The sequence below is a fragment of the Cervus canadensis genome, chromosome 4 (assembly GCF_019320065.1).
Source record: "Cervus canadensis isolate Bull #8, Minnesota chromosome 4, ASM1932006v1, whole genome shotgun sequence".
Lineage (NCBI taxonomy): Eukaryota > Metazoa > Chordata > Mammalia > Artiodactyla > Cervidae > Cervus > Cervus canadensis.
In genome coordinates this window covers 63,028,581-63,041,444 of record NC_057389.1, presented here as the reverse complement: position 1 = coordinate 63,041,444, position 12,864 = coordinate 63,028,581, and positions in this window count along the sequence as shown.

The following is a 12,864-nucleotide window of genomic DNA, read 5'->3' as shown; positions in this document are numbered from 1 at the left end:
AGACCCAGAGGGATGGGATGGGGAGGGAGGCGGGAGGGGGGATCGGGAAGGGGAACACATGTAAATCCATGGCTGATTCATGTCAATGTATGGCAAAAACCACTACAATATTGTAAAGTAATTAGCCTACAACTAATAAAAATAAATGAAAAAAAAAAAAAAACTACAGTGATATCACCTCACCCCAGACAGAACGGCCATAATCAAAAAATCCACAAACAAGTGCTGGAGAATGTACGGAGAAAAGGGAACCCTCCTACACTGCTGGTGAGATTGTAAATTGATATAGCCACTATGGAAGATAGTATGGAAATTCCTTTAAAAACTAGGAATAAAACCACCACATTACCCAGCAATACCACTTCTAGGCATATACCCTGAAGAAACCAAGACCAAAAAAAGTTACATGTACCCCAATGTTCACTGCCGCACTATTTACAATAGCCAAGACATGGAAGCAACCTAGAAGTCCGTTGACAGAGGAATGGATAAAGACGCTGTGGTGCATATATACAACGGAATGCTACTTAGCCATAAAAAGAATACATTTGAGTCAGTTCTAATGAGGTGGATGAACCTCGAGCGTATTACACAGAGGGAAGTAAGTCATAAAGAGAAAAACAAATATCGTATATTAATGCATATATATATAGAATCTAGAAGGATGGTACTGACGAATCAGCCCACAGAGCAGCAGTGGAGATGCAGCCATAGACAACAGACTTATGGACAAGGGTGGGGGAGAAGAAGAAGGTGAGATAAATGTAGAGAGTAGCATGGATGCACATACACTAATGTATGTAAATAGATAGCCAATGGGAATTTGCTATATGATTCCGGGAACTAAAACTGGGGCTCTGCAACAATCTAAAGGGGTAGGAATGGGCGGGAGGTGGGAGGGAGATTCAAGAGTGAGGGGACGTATGTACACCAATGGTTAATTCATGTGGATGTATGACAGAAATCAAATCAATGTTGTAAACCAATCATCAATCAATTAAAAATAAATAAATAAATTTTTTAAATAAAATAATTTTTTTTAAAAAAAGGTGTTCACAGAGCCAGGCTCCCCAGAAGGCTTCAGGGATGATACTTCCTGCCTCTTCCAGCTTCTGGTGGCTCCAGCCCTTCCTTGACTTCTGGCTGCACAACAATAATCTCTGCCTCTGTTTTTACATGGCCTCCTCTGTGTCTGTCTTTCTTCTCTAGCTCTTATAAGGGTACTTGTTATTGGGTTTAGGGCTGAGGTAGGCTTCCCTGGCGGCTCAGGGTAAAGAACCTGCCTGCCAACACAGGAGACCTGAGAGACATGGGTTCGATCCCTGGGTTGCAAAGGTCCCCTAGAGGAGGACATGGCAACACAATCCAGTATTCTTGCCTGGAGAAGCCCCATAGACAGAGGATCCTGGCGGGCTAGGGTCCATGGGGTCACAGAGTCAGACACGACTAAAGTGACTGAACACACACATACACAGTCCAGGATACTCTCAAGATCTTTAACTTAACCACATTGGCAAAGATCCTTTTTTCCCCAAAAGGTCACACTCACAAGTCCCAGAATATGGACATAGTTTTTGGGGGCCTGGTTCAGCAAAAGCAAGTGCCTTGGCTTTGCAGGTACCCTAGTCCATGCTTAGCGCTCTGGATGATGGAGAGCACCTTTTTTGAGCCCTGGATTTGTGACTAATGCTAATATCATTAGCTGTTACCAACTAAGACTTAATAGGTGCTGGTCAGTGTGCTGAATTCACACCCTTTAGCCCAACTAGCCCTCCCAGCTGGCCTGGGAGATGGAAACTATGTCATGTCCATTGTACAGAGGGAGAAATAGGCTCTGAGACACAAATGAAGTTGTTCAAAATCATTATTCAACACGTCAATCACAAATCTAGGGTTCAAATAAGGTTCTCTAGTTCTTTCTTGGAAAAACTACACAGTGCTATGGACACCTGTGTACCCCTGTTAGTATCTTCTTGTGTGTGTGTGTGTGTGTTTGTGTGTGCACTCAGTCGTTCAGTCATGTCCAACTCTTTGCAACCCTATGGACTGTAGCCCACCAGGCTCCTCTGTCCATGGGATTCTCCAAGCAAGAATACTGGAATGGGTTGTCATTTCCTTCTCCAGGGGATCTTTTCAACCCAGGGATCAAATGCGTCTCTTATATCCCCTGCATTGGCAGGTGGATTCTTTCCCACGGAGCTTCTTACCCACTCCATTTTTCCCTCCTTATAAATACAAAAACATGGTTTTGTTTTTATTTTTTTCTTTGATTATCATTATGGACTCTCGGATTTCTCCCCCATTAAATGTCTTAGAATTTTCATGATCATCATTACTCTTTTTGTTACTAAATTGTCTGAAATTTGACCCTTGGGATCCCCTTATGTCTTTCAAACATGACCCCATTAAACCTTTGATCAGTTCCTTGCTTTCCAGTCTATGATATTCCAGGTCCACTTTGTACTTTCGCTGCTCTAGAAAGAGCATCAGCTGTTCAGAGGTTAACAGACTTAACCTCCCAGCACGTCAGGAGGAGTTCTGACTCAGCCACCCCTGATTTGCTCTGGAGCTTCTTATGGGGCCAGGGATTGGGGTGGGGGAGGCACAAAATTCTCAGGAGTGGGAGTGATGGGTGTCTCCTTCCAGGTCTAGATGTTAAGGCAGTTCAAGGGGATGGGTTATCTCTGGTCTCCAGGGCAAAGAAATGACTCTTTGCAGTGCAATCTTCTGGAAGAAGACACAATGCAAGAGTCCTCTTCTGGACCAAGAGAGCAGGAATTGAGGGGTTTGGAGCTGGAATCTGTGCAGCAGCTCACACACTACCCACTCTCTCCTTCCCTCCCAGTGCCCCCTTCCCCCTGGCTCTCCTCCAGGGAGAACTCAACCTTGCTTCTCCTCTGAGCTCCTGGGCACAGGCTCTCCCCCACCCATGGGGCATGGAGGCCACCATCTGTCCCTCTAGACTCTGAGCCGCTCAAGTACAGGTGGTGTGGGGTCTGCGTCGAGAATCACAGTAGGCGCACAACTGTCTGCAAGAGCTGTTTTCTCTGCCTGTTTTTAATATTATCTCAGGGCTTGCGATTGGGTCTGATCATTCAGCCTCAGGGCGTGCAGAGCTCTTGCTTTTGGTAATTACCCCGAATCCTCCCAGCTTCAGACAAAGGGAGCGCTGCTCTGTGCAATGGGGTCTGGATGGTGATCGTTTGTGACTTATATTAATATTTACAACAATAACATTTTTCATGGGTAGGGTGGTTTGGTTTTTTTTTTTTTTGTCACTGCAGGAAATGAAATGCAAATTAACAACTGTAAAGATTATAACATAATGAAATAGGACATAAATGATGAACTAATGAATTAAGTGACTATGAGGCATGGAGGGAAAAAATGCCCTTCAAAAGCAAACATGTAGATGGAGCAAGAGATTAGTAATCTGGGGAGAGGGCCGACCGGCCCAGGGCCCGAATTTGCCACTCCCAGGGGATGGTCTCTCTCAATACTTTATTGGATTCAGTGGCTCTCCTCTGTCCAACCAGTTGCTTTAGCCAAAACAAAACAAAACAGGAATCCTCCTTGACACCATTCTCTGCACATCCCCTCAAGTCAATGTGTCACAATTCTTAAAGATTTCCACCTCCCTTGAACCACCACCCTGCCTATTCCTGAGTTCAGGAGCCCGTTCCCCTAATACCCCTCCCCACCCTGCTGGGAGCCTCAGCCCCTCCAGTTCACCTCTATCAGTCACTGGTGCAAAGTATAAGTACGTGCCTGTCATTCCCCCTTTTAAAAAAATTAATCAATAAAGTTAAGGACAGGGAAGCCTGGCATGCTGTTGTTCATGGGGTTGCAAAGAGTCAGATGTGACTGAGCGGCTGAACAATGCCAACAAATCAGTAAAGCAAATGATAAGAAAAATAACACTTTCAAATAATAAAAAGCAGAGCAAATAACAAATCACCAAACAAACAATAAGTATCCTCTCCAGTGATTCTTCATTGCTTTCTCCTTAGTCCCTCTTTGTTCAGCCTCAGATAAAGGAAACTATTGAAAGATGTCCCTGTGAAAGAAGGCTCAGTGCCACAAGGAACAGGTGTGCAACCCTGGGAAAGGGGGGCCTCAGAATGGCGGTGGGAGGTGTTCTCCACATGGACGGTGTCAGAGGAGGGGTGCATCACTGCTTTAGTCAAAACTCTTCTGGTTGCAAATTCAGAAATCCAGTTCAAACTGACTTAAGCAAAAATGGGAAACTAAAAGTCAAGGGATTTCAGGCATGGTGGGATCCAGGGCAGAGATGATGCCTTCAGGGCTCTGTCTCCCCCTGTGTCTCCTCGGTTTTGATTCTGTCCTGGCTGTTCACTTTTACGGGTAAAATGTCTACTAATAACTCCAGCTAAGCACCTTGAGGCAAAAGAGAGCATGTTTCTTATTCTTTATAATTCCAGTAAGGGCCCTAAATGTACTCCAATTAGACCAACTTAAGTCATGCGTGTGAACCAAACACTGAGAAACGAAAAAATGCAATAGGCGTCCTCCTTGAAAACAACTTCCAGCAAGCATGTCCTCCTGGTTTTCCCCCTACCTCCCTGGTGCCTTCTTTTCAGAATCTTTGTCGGTTTCTCCCCATCTTTCCCACTATTCAACATCGACCAGTTGAGGACACAAGCTTCAAGCATCTTCTCTCTTCTACTAACAGTCCTACACTTGTGATATCATCCAGTCTCGTGACTTAAACTGCGCTCCATCTGCTGACCCTCCCAACTTGATTTCTCCATCCCAGACTCACCCCCCAGCTCCAGGGTCTCTTGACAGCATCACTCTGGTTCCTAATGGACATCACAAACCTTACGTTTCCAGGATGGAAAGCCTGTCTTTTTGCTCCAAGCCTGCTCTTTGTACATCGTCCACTTCTCAGTGGAAATCCATCCTTCTATTTGCATATGCCACAAACACCCTTACTTCCTCTCTCTCTCCATATCCAAATGGTCAGCAAATATGTCGAAATCTGACTCCTTCCACTTCCTCCTCCCCAGTCCAGGCACCCAGTGTCGCCTCTCACCTGGGTTACACTGCACCAGCTTCCCAGGAGGCCGCCCTGCTTCCACCCTTGCCCCGCCATCCATTCTCAACAAAGTGCTCCTGTCCAAACATGGGTGAGGCACCATCACTGCTCTGCTCAGAACCCTGCAGGGGAAGACCGAGGTCAGGGTGCCAGCACGGTTGCATTCTACTGACGGCTCTCTTCCTGGTTTACAGATAGTCTCCTTCTCACTGTGTGCTCACACGGTGGACAGAGGCAGTTCCGACGTGTCTTCCTCATTCCACACGGGCATCAATCTTATCATGGGGTCCACACCCTGAGGACTTCATCGCAACCTAATTACCTCCCAAAAGCCCCACTTCCCAAATAGCATCACATTGTGGGGCAGGGCTTCAGCAAGTGAATTTGGGGGAGACACAAATATTTGGTCCCTAACACCACACTGAGGTGAGGTGCTGCTGCTGCTGCTAAGTCGCTTCAGTCATGTCCGACTCTGTGCGACCCCATAGACGGCAGCCCACCAGGCTCCCCCATCCCTGGGATTCTCCAGGCAAGAACACTGGAGTGGGTTGCCATTTCCTTCTCCAATGCATGAAAGTGAAAAGTAAAAGTGAAGTTGCTCAGTCGTGTCCGACTCCTAGCAACCCCGTGGACTGCAGCCCACCAGGCTCCTCCGTCCATGGGATTTTCCAGGCAAGAGTACTGGAGTGGGGTGCCAGTGCCTTCTCTGGAGGTGAGGTGCTAGTAGACTCTAAATTTCCGCGCTCACAGGGAAGGGAAAGGGACGCACATTGTTTAGTCTCACCAGGCCGGGGCCAGTGCTGGCCCTCAGCGAGGTGCTAACACCTCACTCCATGTCCTCTTTGATGGCTCATCTCTAACCCCATTGGCCTCTCTATAGTCACCAGCCCAGGACACCACACTGGCCTTTCCTGGTCCAGCAAGTTGGCCTCACTCTCTGGCCCAACACGCCCAGGCGCAGGCCCAGAGAGCTGCTTGAGGATGGCACAACATTGAAGCAGATGCTTCCAAGGTCCAAGGAGGCCCATTCAGCCCATAAATCCAGGCTGGGTGGCATCCCACTCTCTCAGAGGCTGGGGGAACCTCGCGTGGGAAACCAGGGCACTGCATGGATGGGTACCAGGCTGGCAGATTGTCCCCCAGTGCCTCCTCTCAGGCAGCCTGAGCAGATGAGCTCTGACAAACACCGATTCTATTTTCATACAAATGTCTGTGGTTGTGGCAAATACACGACTGGGAGACAGAAATATGACATAAAAGCCAAGTCAATTCTGCAGAAGGTGCTTCCTGGTGTTCAGGGGGCTTCAGAGAGCCATGTTAGCCACCTGTCAGAAACGGTGAGGGAGCCAGATGGAGCTCTTTGGAGAAGCATCAAACAAGTTGGAGATGAATCTTCATGGAAAGGGGTAATGCAATCAGGCCCAGGGTGCCGCTGGTAGGGGTAGGCAGTGCTATTCAGGAAAGCAAATAATTAACGACAGTCTGCTCCACTCAGCTTAGGAGGGCAGCTGCCGCCACAGGACTCAGCTCTCTCCTGGACCATCAGTGTGCCTAGCTACTGCAGGGGTCCCCTTCCTCCTGGGGAGCCCAGTGATTCCTGAGAACATCACCGAGTCCAAGAGCCCAGGAGGACTCAGTATCAGATCTGAGACTTTGCATGAATTTCCTGTCCTGTCCCTTCCTCCTCTCCAGTTATCATCTGAAAATGGCAAATGAGGGCTCTTCTTGTGAGAAGAAACCAAAGAATTGATGGAGTCCAAGTCATTTACTGCAGCATGAAGTGAAGTGAAGTGAAAGTTGCTCAGTCATGTCTGACTCTTTGCGACCCCATGGATTATACAGTCCATGGAATTCTCCAGGCCAGAATACTGGAGTGGGTAGCCTTTCCCTTCTTCAGGGGATCTTCCCCACCCAGGGATCGAACTCCGGTCTCACGCATTGCAGACAGATTCTTTACCAGCTGAGCAGGGACTGCAGCATGGTTACTCCTTACTAGAAATGAAGGGAAGGAGTAGGGAGGGAGGCTTCTAAGGTCCAAAGTCACAGGCAAGATCAGTGCTCCAGGAAATTAAAAGGGCGGCCTTACTGCAGGGATCCTTAGATATGCAGGTGACATATTCCCTTATACCCTCTATGTAAGAGACCAGTTTGTTGATTTTTTTCACAAAGCTCCTTGAGGACCCAAAGTTCTCAGAGCACTTTCTGGAAAACACTGGGTGGGCCAGCTGTTTTCTTTTCAATGTCAAAATTAGCAAGTACTAATTAATATTCCTCACTGATCCAGGCTGCAAGGCCTGGACTCCAGGCAAGAGTCAGGATCACCCCCCAGACTGTGGCATTCACCCTGTGCTGCCTCGGGTTTTCCCGTCAGTGACACAGTAGTCATAACACCTGCACGGTTCAACCCACAAAACCCCACACATACTCTCCAGCATCATGGTCTCACTCTGCTTCTTCTTCTTCAGCACCTTGGGCTTTGGCAGGAAGAATATTCTGGAAAGGTGGCCCTGCAGCTTTGTAGGATCCAGAGACTAGAGAGAGCCCAGAGTGTGTGGTAGCGACCAAGGATTTGCCAGTGCCACCTACAGCTTGGGTCTCGCTTCTCAAAGCATCTCTGGACGCTGTGGGAGACCAGGGGGGCGCTTCCAGAAGCACCAGGGGTGTCCTCTGTTCCAGGGTAGCTTGGGCAGGGCCTGGGGCTGGCCGAGCTCCTCCAGCCACAGTGAATCCCTTGCCAAGAGGAGTGTTTTTCCAGAGGCTCAGAGCCCAATCATGAGTCACAGCAGGGTCCCCACGTGAGAGCGTGACCACCCTGCTGGCATTTTCAAGGCTCCTTCTCACTGCACGGATGTGGTAGGTGGAGGTAGACAGCAGCTCTCAGCTGAATAAATGCAGAGGAAGTGTGAGGTTCAACAGTCCTGAATTGGGAACATCTGAACACCCACTGGAAAGCTGGGGTACTTGAAACACAAGAGGAGAAAATGAAGTGCAGTGATGGGGGCGAGGGAGTGGCCTCTAGAGATATTTGAGAGACACTATAGCCACTGCCCACCCCCCCAACTCTGCACCACGGGGGGAGTTTGTTTTTGTTTGAGTCCAGTATAGCCACTTACTGACTCTGTGGCCGTGGATAATTGACTGGCTCTCTCTGTGCCTCGGTTCCCTCACCTGTCCAGTGGGGGGCAGGAACAGTGTCCTTAAAAGGCCGCTGGGAAGGTGTGAATGAGATCACGTAAGCAGAGGAAAGTTTAGCTCTAAGTAGAAGAGAGCTCCAAAGAAGGGCATTTGCCTCTGGCTTTGGACCTTGAGATCAAAGGACCTCCTTGACTGCCAAGCAGAGGCTTTGCACAGTGACACCTGAAAAATCACTTTATCAGAAACATACATACAGTTTGACATGCAAGGATATTTACTGCGGCATCACCCATAATAGCAAAAAAACTGGAAACAACCCAAATTACCCAAAATAGGGAAAGTGTTATATGACTGCAGATCCAGAGTGGAATACTGTGCAGCTGTTAAACCAAAGGCAGAAGTAAAACTCTCTTTACAAGTGAATCTCCATCCTGTAAACCTCTAATACGTGTAAGGTGTGACTGCAGGGTAAGATACCAAAATGGCAGTTGTGCCGACGTCTGCCTGAGGTTGGCTGCATGAAAATATTTCATTTTTTCCCAATTTTCTGAGACAAATTACTTGCATAAAATGAGCTTGAAGAGTTTTACAAGCGTGCCACCCACCAAGGCTGATGAGAAATCAAACATCTGTTGGAATTTAGGGAGGCCTCTCTCCCTTCCTGGAGTCGTGCACCGGCACAGAGCAGAATATTCAAGAAGAAGAATCTAATATCTTCAGTCCTCTCTGGTCACCCCTGATGTGGCATCAACAGTGGAGCTCTGCGAGGCCCATCTCACACACTGTCCTCCCTGAGTTCCTGCCCATCCTTAGGGAACGCCTGGGCTTGGAGCACTATCTCTGTTGTTGTAAAACCTGCAAATGAAACCACCAGCCTCTTCCCAGGTTTAGGAAAAAGGCCCCAAATGTTTCAGTGAGAACAAAACTGACCTGTATTCAGATTAACTGCCCCCAGCACCCTGAATTTTACACGCACCTCAGGAAGGTGTACCAGGGACCAGGACATTGGAGGACTGACGCTCGGTGTGTGTGGAATTGGAAAAGGTCTGTGGAAGGGCAGGTGGCATCCCAGCAGGAGCTCCAGAAAGGCTTGGGGGAGGTTGCGGGGTCTGGTGCAGGGCAGGGCAGAGCAGCAAGACTGCGGGGAAGGTGCAGAGGCTGCTGCAGTGAAGAGCACACTCGGAGTGGCTCACATGTTACTGTGAGAAGGTGGAGACAAAGATCCTGACCCAAGGGCAGAACCATGGAGATCTGGAATGTGTGACTCTGGGCCACATCTTTCTATCTTGCCCCTGGCTCCCCAAGGCCCTCCATGAGCCTGGTTCCAGAGTCTAGGAAAGGGGGGCAGCAGTGGACACTCTGAGAGGTTCCCCACTTCCCAGAAGCCTGAGCCTGCCCCTACCAGGGTCAGTCCATCCACCCGGTGGCTGGGCTCCGGGCCTTGCAACCCCTCATCCAACTCACATTTATGTTCTCCATCAGGTCAGAAAACGGGGCTGTGCTCTAGAGGGAGTAAGCTTGATTTGGTCTAAACAAATCAGGGACAGATTCAAGAAGCACCCACAGCAACGTGCCAGATAGAGGAAAACTTTCACCTGTCTCAATCTCTCAATGACCCCCCTGCATACATGGCTGTCTGCCCTGTCTCAGCCTGCGTCCCCCCCTCCACTTTCGGCAAGAGCTCTATGACCTAAAATTAAGGCCTAATACTATGTGCTTCTCGACAGCTGGTGAAGAGGGGAGGGCCTCAAACAGCCTAACTGTTTTGCCCCCACAGATCAGGTGCCCTGACCAATACCCTTCTGAATCACAGGGGCCAGTCACAGTCCTGCCTCACCCTGAGAAACAGGGCTCGATTCCCTGCCGTCACTGAATTGCTCAAACAGGCCAATCACATCCTCCCACGGGAACGGAGGCCACCTCACTCTCTTCATAATATAAAACCTGCCACTCACAAACCCCAGTTGTCCACTCCATTCCCACATGCAGCCTCCATGTGGCCCTATTTCATGTGCTGCGTCCTCGCTCCCTAGGCTGGACATATACATGACCCATAAATTGTCAGTCTCATCTGTCCAGTGTTGGGAGCTAAGTGTCCAACATTCCCACCACCCTAGGGTGAACAGAAAGCAATGAAAACATCCTTATATTCTCTCTGCCCTGAGGTGCATGGTGGCCTAGGCAAAGCCAGCATGGGGAGACACCCAGAAAAAGTACACAGGTCCGGACTGGGCCTAGGGCTCTGTCCCTAAGAAAAGCCCTCTCTGTCAGGCTGCCCACAGCCAAGAGGTCTGGACCACTTGCACTTTTCTAGTCCTCTGATTAAAAAACAAAGACATGCCAAGATAGAGCTATAAACCTGTGGCATGTTTTAAAGACTTACATTTAACAAATTACTTCTTTTAACATCAAAATTTCACTTGCAATAATTCCTAAAGTCTGAATGTGAAGAGGTGGTTATGAATGGGAGGCTTAGGTGCCTGCTCCCTGCCACCAAGCTAGGCCCTGCACCCCATGGGGAGCACTGGGTCCACATGTGACTGGCCAGACCTGTCCCATGTCCCAGGGACCATGAGACCAGGGCATCTCCAATTCCTTCTTTCTCCTGCCCTCCCTGCCCCCCTCACAACCTCCCCCTCCCCCCGCCACCTCAGTTCTGTCATCCTCCTACTCTCAGACCTCTGAGCTATGGAGACCTGGCTGGATCAACTGCCCCCTGCTGGCCAGTTCTCTGCTTGCCCCTGGGACTTGCTGGGCTGTGGCTTACCATGGACGTACAACTTCCAGCTCTCTGTCAGGGAAGCCAAATGACCTTGCCATCAAGCTGCTGGTATGGAGCAAAGCCTGGATTCATCAGGAAAGGCTAAGGCCTTTTGTGAGAACAGAGGCCAATCCCTGCCTCATCTCTGTCTCCTGACAAACCCCGGAGCCTTGTGTAACCCCTCCTGAAGTCTGGCACCTAGGAGGCTCCACCCTTCCACAGCCTGCCTTGTAGGTATAGGTGGTCTCCCTGACCCTCTGAATCATGCAATGGCACCAATCATGAACCAATGTACATCCATCATCCCTGCTCCCATCACTCCTGCTGGCCAAAGACCTCAGCCCAGTGCTGCCTGCTCGACATCCTTCATACACCCTGGTCTCAGAGAGACTTCAACTGACACTTCCATCTCCTTCCGCTGGCCTCAGCTATTGCCAGATATTTCCAGGGAGGTGGAGGAAGATCTCAGCCATGTGGGTGCCTCTGGTCCTCTAGCAGTGTAGGCTCTGCTAGACAGTCCTTCTTTTATTCACCACATACTCACTGCACACCAGCTGCATGCCAAGCCCTGTACAAGGGGTTAGCAACACGGGGAAAAACAAGTCGAACACTGCCCTTGCCCTCATGGAGCCTACAGTCTCACAAAGGTGTCAGACAAGCAGCCAACAGCAACACCAATGAGGACGCAATAACGATTAGAAACCGAGGTACCCAAGAAAAACCCAGAGCCTTACGAGTGTGCCCTGGAAGCTGCCCTCCACCAGGGCAAGGGTGCAGGGGTTAGGGGAAGGCAACCTGCAGAAGTGAGGTCAGGATGCGAAGGGTGAGGGGAGGGCAGTGAGGAGAGCAAGAGGAGGAAGGGGTTCTGGGCAGGGAGAGGAGCATTGTGTGGAGCCCAGGGCTGGTGCTTATGAAGTCCCAAAGGAAGTTGCCTAGGGTCGCGGTGTGAGAAGCACAGTGGAGGTTTGGGGGTGCTGAGAGCAGGGCCAGCCCCCTAGCCCTGAGACATGGTCCACTTGAATGAATTGTTCAAGCAGAATCCTCTGAGCAGGGTCCCAGGCCTGCCCCCGGCCGCTGGCTCCTTCCAAAATTGCACCACCACCCCCCCGTGTCCTCCACTATCTCACAGTCTCCAAAAAGAAGCCAGTCAGGACAGAGGACCCAAAGATCAGACCAGATGATGGACAGGGAACTGGGTAAGACCACAGGAGGGGGCTGGGGTGGCGCTTCCCTCCGTGTAGCCAAAGGCTGCTTCCAGGGGCTCCAGCTCCGTTCCTTCAGGCCATGCCCGGTAGTAATGACCAGGGTGTGGGTGGGGGTATGGGAGGAGGGTACCCCAGAGTGAGGGGTACATGAAGCCAGGACTGCCTGCCGCACTTCAGACCCCCTGCCCCTCCCAGTACCACCAGCCTCACTAGTCACACCCCAGATGGTACTTACTGTCAGCTCCGCTACTGGGTAATTAAGCTCCCAGAGGTGCTATATTTAAGGTTTTGTCAGCACTGCTATTTATAAAATGCTGCTTCTCAGGCGCGGATTGGAAGCTCAAGGGGAGCTGGGGGGTGAGCACAGTGCTCCTCCAGAACTCAGAGCCACTGACAGCCTGGGTTCAGGGCCACAGAGCTGGTGGGAACATGTAGGGTCACCACGGTAGACACAGCCCAGCAACATACCACCACCCTCCTGGCTGCAGGGAGGCCAGGGTGCAGGGCAGGGCTGGGCCTCACCCTCGCTGCTCTCTGCCTCACACCCCCTCATCCCCCTCCTATCTTCAGCTGTTCAAACCCCCCCGTCCTCCAACATTCAGCCTCCTTTGTGTCTGCAGCCCGCTTCACCTTGATGCTGCAGCTGGCTGTGTTCCTGGTTTACAGAAAGGCCTCTGCTCCACAGAGGCAAACAGCCAGGGGCT